Here is a 10,334-nt window from a genome sequence, read left to right on the forward strand (position 1 = left end):
TGAGAGCTAGTTTCTATTCCCATTGCCTGTTTCCTCTGGGATATGTCAGTTTGTCAGTTGTCCATGGCAATTAATTGACAAGAAAAGGACAGATATGATTAGGTTGCTGACTTGGTGGGAAGGTATTGGCCATGGCCAACTATGACAGGCAGCCAGTACCTTATGCTGCTCGGTACTTCTGAAGACTTCTTTTTACACCAAGGTAAACTGAAGTGACACAAGTTATCCAGTCACTTACCCTTTTTCTATTTTTTTTAAGCTGATCCAAAGATTTCAGGGGTTAGAGAGATGGCTTAGCAGTTAAGGCACTTGCCTATAAAGCCTAAGGACCCATGTTCCACTCCCCAGATCCCATGTAAGCCAGATGTACAAGGGGACGCATGTGCAAGGTCGCACATATGCACAAGGTGGTGCACATGTCTAGAGTTAGATTATGGTGGCTGGAGGCCCTGGTGCACCAATTTTTTCTCTCTCTTTCTCATAAAAAAAGCCAGTCTGTTGGGCTTGCCTCAAAAAAAAAAAAAAAAATAGCCATCAGGGAAATTCAGATGAAAACTACTTTAAGATTCTATCGCTTTACTGTCAGGATAGCTACCATCATGAAAACAATTGACAATAAATGCTGGTGAGGATGCTGAAAAAGAGGAACACTTCTACACTGCTGGTGGTAATGAAATCTGGTCCAGCCATTGTGGAAATCAGTGTGGAGGTTCCTGAGACAGCTAAAAATAGATCTACCATATGACCCACCTATACCACTCCTAGGCATATATCCTAAGTACTCATCTTACTACCTTAGCGATACTTGCTCTATTCACAGTAGATAGGAAATGGAACCAGCCCAGATGTCCCTTAACTGATGAGTGGATATTGAAAATGTGGCACATTTAATCAATGGAGTTATACTCAGCAGTAAAGAAAAATGAAATAATGAAATTTGCAGGAAAATGGATTGTTGCAATCAGGTTCACGATGCTGGTAGAAATCACCCAACCAAGTACTGCTTGTGGGAAAAAGAGGTTTATTTTGGCTTACAGACTTGAGGAAAAGCTCCACAATGGCAGGTGAAAATGATGGTATGAGCAGAGGGTGGACATCACCCCCTGGCCCACATGAGATGGACAACAGGAATAGGAGAGTGTGCCAAACACTGGCCAGGGGACACTGGCTATAACACCCATAAGCCTGTCCCCAACAATATCACTGCCTTCAGGAGGTAATTCCCAAATCTCCATCAGGTGTGAACCTAGCATTCAGAACATCTAAGTTTATTGGGGACACCTGAATCAAACCACCCCGTTCCTCCACTGGCCCCCCATAAACTGATAACCATATATGATGTAAAGTGCAGTACATTCATCCAACTTTAATAGCCCCCATAGTTTCTATCAATTCCAATGAGGTTCATACATCCACATAGTGCAAGTTCTTCTGAATGAGCCAGAGTACCAAAATATACCCCCAAACCCACAATGGCACAGAATAAACATTCACATTGCAAAAGATGGTGTTGGGCATAGCAAAGAAGCATTCAGCCAACACAAGATTTAAAACAATCAGGGAAAACATCAAACTCTAGCTCCAAGTCCAACAACTCTAGTCAATGGCAAATCTCCAAGTCTGATAATTCTAACCAGCAACAAGTCTCTGGCATTCCAATTCTTCCCCTCCATCTAGACTACTCATAGTCCTGGAAAATTTCATTCAGGGCTGGAAGATTTGCTTAGCAGCCATCTCATGGTCCCAGCATCTCCAATGGGTCTCCACTGCAATCCATGGTTCATCCTCATGGACCCATGGGGTCTCCATGCAGGCATCCAGCAAACTTGCTTCACATTGCCCTTGGACATTTCCAAAACACAAGACTGTTGCAAACTCAATGGCCCTCTCTTTTCTGCATTTCTTATACTCCACAATACCAGGTAGGGTGCCAATTTTAATGGGGGGGGGATAAAGTAGACTCTGAAGAACAGGACACTCCTGAACACTCAGTCCCCTTGAGCACTGTTGTCCCAGTTCAGGTCAGCTGGCCCAAGCTCAAAGGTTGCTATCTCTCATTTGCAGATGAACGGGCAGCTCACCCAAAGATTTTGTTTTTTGTTTTTTTTTTCTTTCTGTGCCATATCCCTCTGCTCACACCAGTTCATTTCTGTGCAAAGCAACCCTGCACAACTTCTCAGGACATGGGCATAACAACAAGCTTTTCACACAAACTGCTATCCCAATCCAAGCAAAGCTCTTTCTCACCCTCATAAGCCAAACCTCACAGTCCATAGTTCTTACTGCATTCAGGCCTTTCAGTTCTGACCAGAATAGTCCATCAAACTGTACTTACAGCACTGCAAGACATCTCTTTGGCCAAGGTTTCAAAATCCTTCAACATTCCTCTTGAAAGTCAGCTCCAAAAGGCCAAAGCCACACAGTCAGTACCACTACATTGTTGCAGTCAGGTTCACATTGCTGGCTGAAATCACCCAACCAAGAAAAGCTTGTGATAAAAAGAGGTTTATTTTGGCTTACAGGTTCAAAGGGAAGCTCCATGATGGCAGGGAAAAACAATGGCATGAGCAGAGGGTGGCCATCATAAGGTGGACAACAGGAACAGGAGAGTGTGCCAAACACTGTCAAAGAGACACTTGCTATTATACCCATAAACCTGCCCCCAACAATAACACTGCCTTCAGGAGGCGTTACTTCCTAAATCTCCATTAGCTGGGAGCCTAACATTCAGAACTCCTAAGTTTATGGGGGACACCTGAATCAAACCACCACATGGATGGATCTGGAAAAGATTTTACTTAGTGAGGTAACCCAGGTTCATAAAGCCAAATGTCACATGTTGTCTCTCATATGTGGTTCCTAACTACAAATGATTGGATTTCTATGTGAGTTGGAATAAAACTGAATGGCAGAGGCCAGTAAGCTAGAAAGGGGATATAAAGGGAATTGAAAGGGAATGAGGGGGATTCAAGAGGATGGTACTGTATATATGTAAGTACAAGAACAGATTACTGGGGATGGAAAGGCCTAAATGAGGTCAGGGGAAGAGACTGAATAGAGGGCTAATCAAGATCTAAGAGGGTATGAATAAGTCATATGGAAACCTACTTCTTTAGACAATGGCATATCCAGTGCCAAGGATAGGATACCTTCCAGTGAATTGTTGGCCAGGGATGTTCCTGATGCCTGTAAAACATTATAGGCCATTGCTGAGGCTCTTGGAAAGACCCTATTGCTGAAGACTCCACATACTTGGGCTGCAAGGTCACTAAGCAATCCTGCTAGAGCTGAACTGAAACCTCCTCTGTGTAAACCAGATGACAGAAAGCTACACTGCATGCAGTTCCATGGGAGAGATTTAAATCAGCAGTGGAGATAAACAACAGTGGACACTGCAAGCCTTTAAATTTGGCCAGATAGGCCAAATAAGCCAATGGGTGCAATGGTGGCAGGTCTGTTATGGGGAAACTAACTGCTCTCTAATTGGCCTGGAGGGAATACATGCCTGATACTGAAAACCTATGAGAGAGGAAGTCATGAACCTCAGGGGTGTGATGTCTGCAGGTGTCTGGCTAACTGTATATACTATACTCACCAAACTGCCCAGTGAGCACTTCTCTTAATGTTCATACCCATGTATTAATGCTACTCTCACTTTTGGTTAGAGAAGCTTCTCTTTTAGGATGGTGGTGACCTTAGGGTGACTCAGAAGACACCATAATGCTGAGATGAAGTGACAGAGGAGTGCTCAGCACTGAAATATCTCTATCACACCTTCCAAGGCTCAGGGTCCATTGTGGAAGAAATAGCAGAAAGAATGTAAGAACCAAAGGAAGGGTAGGATTCCTTACAACATGCTCCTCCAGACATATCCATGACCTCACAGTGCCTGACACTACCTCTATAGGACCATCATGATTAGGAGGAAAAGATGATGACATCAAAATAAAAGAGCGAGCCAGTTGTGTTAGTGCATAACTTTAATCACTTGGAAGGCAGAGGTAGGAGGATTACCATGAGCTCAAGGCCACCCTGAGACTAGAGTGAATTCCAGGTCAGCCTGGGCTATTGTGAGACCATACCTTGAAAAAAACCAAAAACTAAATAAATGTGAGACTGATTGAGAGGGGAGGGCATATGATGGAGAGTAGAATTGCAAAAGCAAAGTGGGGGGAGGGTTAGGGAATTAATATGGTTTATTGTCTATAATTATGGAAATTGTCAATAAAAAAATTTTTAAAAAAGATTTCAGGCAGAAATTTTTTTTGTTGTTGTTGTTGTTTTGAGGTAGGGTCTCACTCTGGTCCAGGCAGACCTGGAATTCACTATGTAATCTCAGGGTGGCCTCGAACTCATGGTGATCCTCCTACCTCTGCCTCCTGAGTGCTGGGATTAAAGGTGTGCACTACCATGCCCTGCTTCAGGCAGCAATTTTTAAATTGCTTTTCTCTTTTCAGGATTCCAAAGAGATTTTATGTCTGTGTCTGTAGAACTTGCCATGGAAATTTCTAAGCCTCAACTCAGTCAACTCCTGAGAGTTCCATAGTGTCAAAATATTGTACTGCATATGAATAACCAGTGCTTGGACAATACAAAGCAATTAAGGCTTTAAGTAGATCAAGTGTGAACTAAGACCTACTGTATAATTTAAGTGCCACCTACTAGCAAAATGTCATTTTTCTTCCAAGTCAAAGTTTTGTGCCTTCTGGTCTTTTCCCTTAGAATTATTTACCAAATAATTTTAGTTAGGGATCTGATAGTTGTCTCTGCTCTTGGAATGAAATAGAATTGGAGTATTTCCTAATCATAAAAGTGCTTAACAGCTTGACATGTACATAAGCCTCAGCTTTCATTTCAGAGACATCTGTTCATATAGCTGCCACACAGAGCATGGTTATTTGGCTTGGCTAAATGGGCCATCAAGTAATACCAGCAGTTATCATTCATTACTTTGTAATTGAAAAAATAAGGAATATATATGTATAGTAATATCACACGACTAGTCCAGGAACAAAATTCTACCCATTGGTGGCCAGAGGTTTTAAAGATTAGTCTTCAGTGTCACAAAATTAAAACATCCTGCCATGCACAGCAGATTGGCATGACAGTAATGACAGAAGCAGTGTGGACAGCAGCCAACATGTATAGGACACTTAGATTTCATAGTGTCCTGAGTGCTTCCCTTGTATTAACATTTTATCTTCTCCATAATCTTATAAGGTAGGTACCATTTTTTGGAGGGAGGGGGATTTTGAGTTGGAGTCTCACTCTAGCTCAAGCTGGCGTGTAGCTCATGGTGATCTTCGTACTTTGGCCTCCCAAGTGGTAAGATTAAAGACGTGTGACACTGTGCCTGGCTATAGGTAGGTACTATTTTTTTTTTTTTTCCAGTATAGGGTCTTGCTCTATCCCAGGCTGATCTAGAATTCACTAGTCTCAGGGTGGCCTCAAACTCACAGCGATCCTCCTACCTCTGCCTCCTAAGTGCTGGGTTTAAAGGCATGTGTAAGTGCTATTTTGATTTCCACTTTGGAGACAAAATTGAAGCATGGAGCAGTTAAGTTGCATGCCCACTAGAGAAATGGTGAGTATGGATTGGAAGATGGGGAGTGCTCTTTGGTCTCTTAATTGGTTTGGACTTGCACTGTCCTACTTTGATGGAAAGATCCAATGAGAATCAGGGAAGTCCCTTTCACATAAGTAAGGCAAGGCCAACATCTGATTACACTGGATCAAGGCTGAAGCAGAGTCTAGGAATATTGGCTTATGGATGAGGTTGAGCAAACAGGGCTCTCCAGGGTTCTGACTAGATCAGTTGGTTAGATCTCAGATTCTGAGACTCCATATGGGGTCAAAGATTAATTTGAAGTCAAACTCATGACCTGAATCTGGGGTGTTTCTGGCAGAACTTGCCTATGCTGCATTAGAGACTTCACTATTGCCTTGGTTCTGAACACAACACAACACACTGCACTGAGCATGCGGCCATGTCACATGGCACCCATCAGTGCTGCCTGAAACACCTTGGCTCTGATTCAAGACTTTTTATTGTGTGCTATGAATTGTAGTGCTTTTACTTTGAAAAATGCAAAGTTTAATTACCAAAACAAAGACTGTCTTACCATCTTTACTCAGCAAGTGTCTTAGTATACCTTGAATTGTACTGTTAGAATGTAAGAGTAAAAATTTCTCTTTGAGTTGTTAATTTGAGTTTCATAAAAAAAAAAAAAAATTGTTCACTGAATTTTGGCTTAGGAGTAGAGCAGGATTTACAATAATTTATGAAATGGCCCAAAACATACTTATGTCATGTTTATGCTACGTATTTATGCAAAGTGGTGTTTATTGATGATTACATTGATGTATGTTGATGATTATAAAATAAAAATATGGGTTCACTCTGAAAAACATTTAAGATATCTTGTAGTATCAAATATTCAGCCAAGGTATAATTCTTTTTTTTTTTTTTTTTTGTTTGTTTTTTCGAGGTAGGGTCTCACTCTAGCCCAGGCTGACTTGGAATTCACTATGGAGTCTCAGGGTGGCCTCAAACTCATGGCAATCCTCCTACCTCTGCCTCCTGAGTACTGGGATTAAAGGCGTGCGCCACCACGCCCGGCTCAAGGTATAATTCTTTATAAAATAAGTAAACACATCCATGTCATTAGTATGCAAATTAGCTTTCTTTCTTTCTTTCTTTCTTTCTTTTGCTTTTTTTGAGGTAGGGTCTCACTCTAACCTAGATTGACCTGGCACTCACTCTGTAGTTCCAGACTGGTCTTGAATTTACATCAATCCTCTTACCTATGCCTCCTGAATGCTGAGATTGTAGGCATGCACCACTACATCTGGTTGCAGATTTCTTTTATCTTTAATAAATGGTAAAAGTACATAATTATTTTAAAATATATTTCTTTATGATTTATTATTACTAAGTGATATACATACTTGTTTTATTGATTTTTTAAAAGATTTTATTTTTATTTATTTACATGAAAGAAAGAGGGAGGGAGGGAGAGAGAGAGAAAGAGAGAGACATAGAGAGAAAGAATGGATATGCCAGGGCCTCCAGCCACTGCAGATGAACTCCAGATACATACACCACTGTGCATCTGGCTTTGTGTGGGTCCTGGAGAATCAAATGTGGGTCCTTTGGCTTTATAGGTAATTTCCTTAACCACTAAGCCATCTCTTCAGCCCTACATACTTATTTTAAATACCAATATACTCACAGTCACATAAAAATTTCTTCAGTGAAAAGGGGTCACAAGTGTAGAAGTTTAAGAAGCTTTGGGTTTTAAGGGATACCAACTAGCAAATTGCTGGTCAAGGAGGACTCTAAAGCCCCCCAAACAACATGGTCTCTTTCCAATGTTCTTGTTAGCCCACCAGAACTAGATGGTAAGATTATTGCTCAATATACCACATGCTTTGGTTGCAGAATACAGAGAAATGAAGGTGAAACTAACCTGGAAGCCTCTAGCCATCATGGTGCTGGAAAGTGCTATGTAGGCTGCTATGAGACAAAAATCAACAGTCCTAAGTAGCAGTTGGCAAGGCAATATGATTAATTAATACCTTAAAGATATGTGAATTCACTGCCCAGAGTGCATTGTTAATTTTAGGGAGTCTTATAAAGGGTTTTCAAGGTCTATAACAATGGGTTATATAGATAAGCAAAATGGGACTTGAAGGGATTAAATGGTGTAGTAGACAGCTTTAGGTTCACTGAGATGAACTTCCAAACCAGGAATACTTATGGAGGAAGAGATATTTATTGCAATTTACAGATCCAGGGGAAGTTCCATAATGGCAGAAAAAGTTGTCCTGCTTTCACAGACCCAAGTAGAGAGAGAGAAAGAGAAGCCACAAACCAAAAAGCCAAAGCCACACAGCACACTTCAGGAACTCCAGGAGGAACTCAGGCACTTTGCATATCTTTAGACTGGAATCTCAAATCCAACACCTCACCTTAGGGCTGGACCCTACTTCACCAGCCAGGTGACTGCAGATCCAAATTCCAAACTAATAAAACAATGAATATATTGAGGGCCATCCATTCAAACTACCACAAGTGGTTTTGCAAATTCATATGGATTACTGGTTACAGAATTAGGAACTTAGAATTGGTAGACACATGAATACCAGCATTTGGGAGGTAGAAGCAGGATGATCAGGAGTTGAGGGTTATTGTTGGCTATATATTGAGTTTGAAGTTAGACTTGACTATGTGATACCTTCAAGGAGCCAAAAACCCACTCCCCTCAAAAACCCAAAACAGAGCCAGGTGTAGTGGCACACACCTTTACTCCCAGCTCAATGTGAGGTTGAGGCCAGCCTGTAGCTACAGAGTGAGTATCAGGTCAGTCTGGGCTACAGTGAGACCCTACCTTAAAACAACAACAACTACTACTACAACAAAACCAAAAAGCAAAACAGGGCTGAGGAGAAATGGTTTAGCAGTTAAGATGCTTGCAAAGCCTAATGCCCTGGATTCAATTCTTCAGTATCCATGTACAGCCAGATGCACAATGTAGCACATGCATCTGGAGTTCATTCACAGTGACTGGAGGCTTAGGTGTGCCCTTTTCTTTCTCTTTCTTTCTTTCTTTCTTTCTTTCTTTCTTTCTTTCTTTCTTTCTTTCTTTCTTTCTGTCTCTCATTGCAAATAAATAATTTTTAGCTTGGCATGGTGGTGCATGCCTTTAATCCCAGCACTTGGGAGTCGGAGGTAGGAAGAACAATGTGAGTTCCAGGCCACCCTAAGATTATGTAGTGAATTTCAGGTCAGTTTGGGCTAGAGTCAGACCCTATCTTGAAAAACAAAAAAGATATTTTAAAATCTCAAAACAGGGGCTGGAGAGATGGCTCAGCAATTAAGTCACTTGCTTGTAAAACCCAACAACCTGGATTTAATTCCCCAGAATCCACATAAAGCCAGATGCACATGCATTTAGAGTTCATTTGCAATGGCTGGAGACTCTGGTGTGCCCATCCTCTCTCCCTCTCTCTCTGCTTGCCATAAAAACATAAACAAACAAACAATAAACCAAACAAACTAAAACCCCAACAACTAATCTACCAATCTGAAAAGAACAACCTCTGTCCCACTAGACTTTGCATTTAGACATCTCATTGCATTACTCACATTTTCTAGGCATGTAGAATTATCATTTTGTGCAGATATTAATGACAGTGAAAATTGTTTAAATATTTAAGAAGTGGTCTAATATAAAAATGAAGATGATGATAGTTTTATCATTTACTTTGTACTTGCTCAGTTACTATTGAAAGGACTTTAAAAGGTTAGGCACTGAAACCTTGTATATAGGATGCATAGTTTCATTGTTTTCCTGCTGCTGCCTCAAAGACAGAATATAGTTAAGTTTTCAAATTTTACTCTTGTCCTCTGCTTCTGCTTTTTTATATATTAAAAGTTTCTTTAAAAGATTTTCTTATATTTCTCCTCTCACAGTATTTCATGGCTCTATTACTGCTTTACAAGTTCATCATGTATAATGCACTTAGCCAAAAGGCCGAGAAGCCATTATCATGTATAATACAGTGTATCCAGAAGGAGGCAGCATTTTACTATAAAATCCACCCTTCTGCAAAGGGGTTTACAGATTTTCTTTTTCCTTTCCTTCTTTCCTTCCACCCTCATTTCTATCCTCTCGCTCTCAATCTCTTTCATCTCCTTTCCTTTCTTTCTCTCTAAGATATATATGGACTACTAAATACACATATCCAAAGACCTTTCAGATGTCAAAGATTCTTAAATATCACTAGAGCTTTGCATATTGAGGTGCCTATGAAATCCAAATCCTGCTCAGATTAAATGCTTCTAAAATTTCAAATCTCCTGTAAGATAGTCAAATTCATTGTGTGGACTGGTTTTTCAAATGAAGATACTGATCACGATAATATAGAGTTGAGTCAAGTGTGGAGGCACATGCCATTTAATCCCAGCAATCTGGAGGCTGAGGTAGGATGATCTCCATGAGTTCAAGGCCAGTCTGGGCTACAGAGTGAGTTTTAAGTAAGCCTGGGCTAGAGTGAGAACCTACTGTAAAAAGAAAAAAAAAAAATCCCCAAATAATGGAGTTGAACAAAAGATGGAATACAACTAAGGAAATATTATTCAGGTTTTTTTTTTCTTTTTCTTTTGCTGTTGATTTTTTTCAGGTATGCTGACCTGGAATTCACTATGTAGTCTCAGAGTGGCCTCAAACTTACAGTGATCCACCTACATCTGCCTCCCAAGTGCTGGGATTCAAGATGTGCACCACAATACCGGTCTTACTTTTTAAATAATATGTAGAAAATAAGCATTT

The sequence above is a fragment of the Jaculus jaculus genome, chromosome 11, assembly GCF_020740685.1.
Source record: "Jaculus jaculus isolate mJacJac1 chromosome 11, mJacJac1.mat.Y.cur, whole genome shotgun sequence".
In the NCBI taxonomy this organism is placed as follows: Eukaryota; Metazoa; Chordata; class Mammalia; order Rodentia; family Dipodidae; genus Jaculus; species Jaculus jaculus.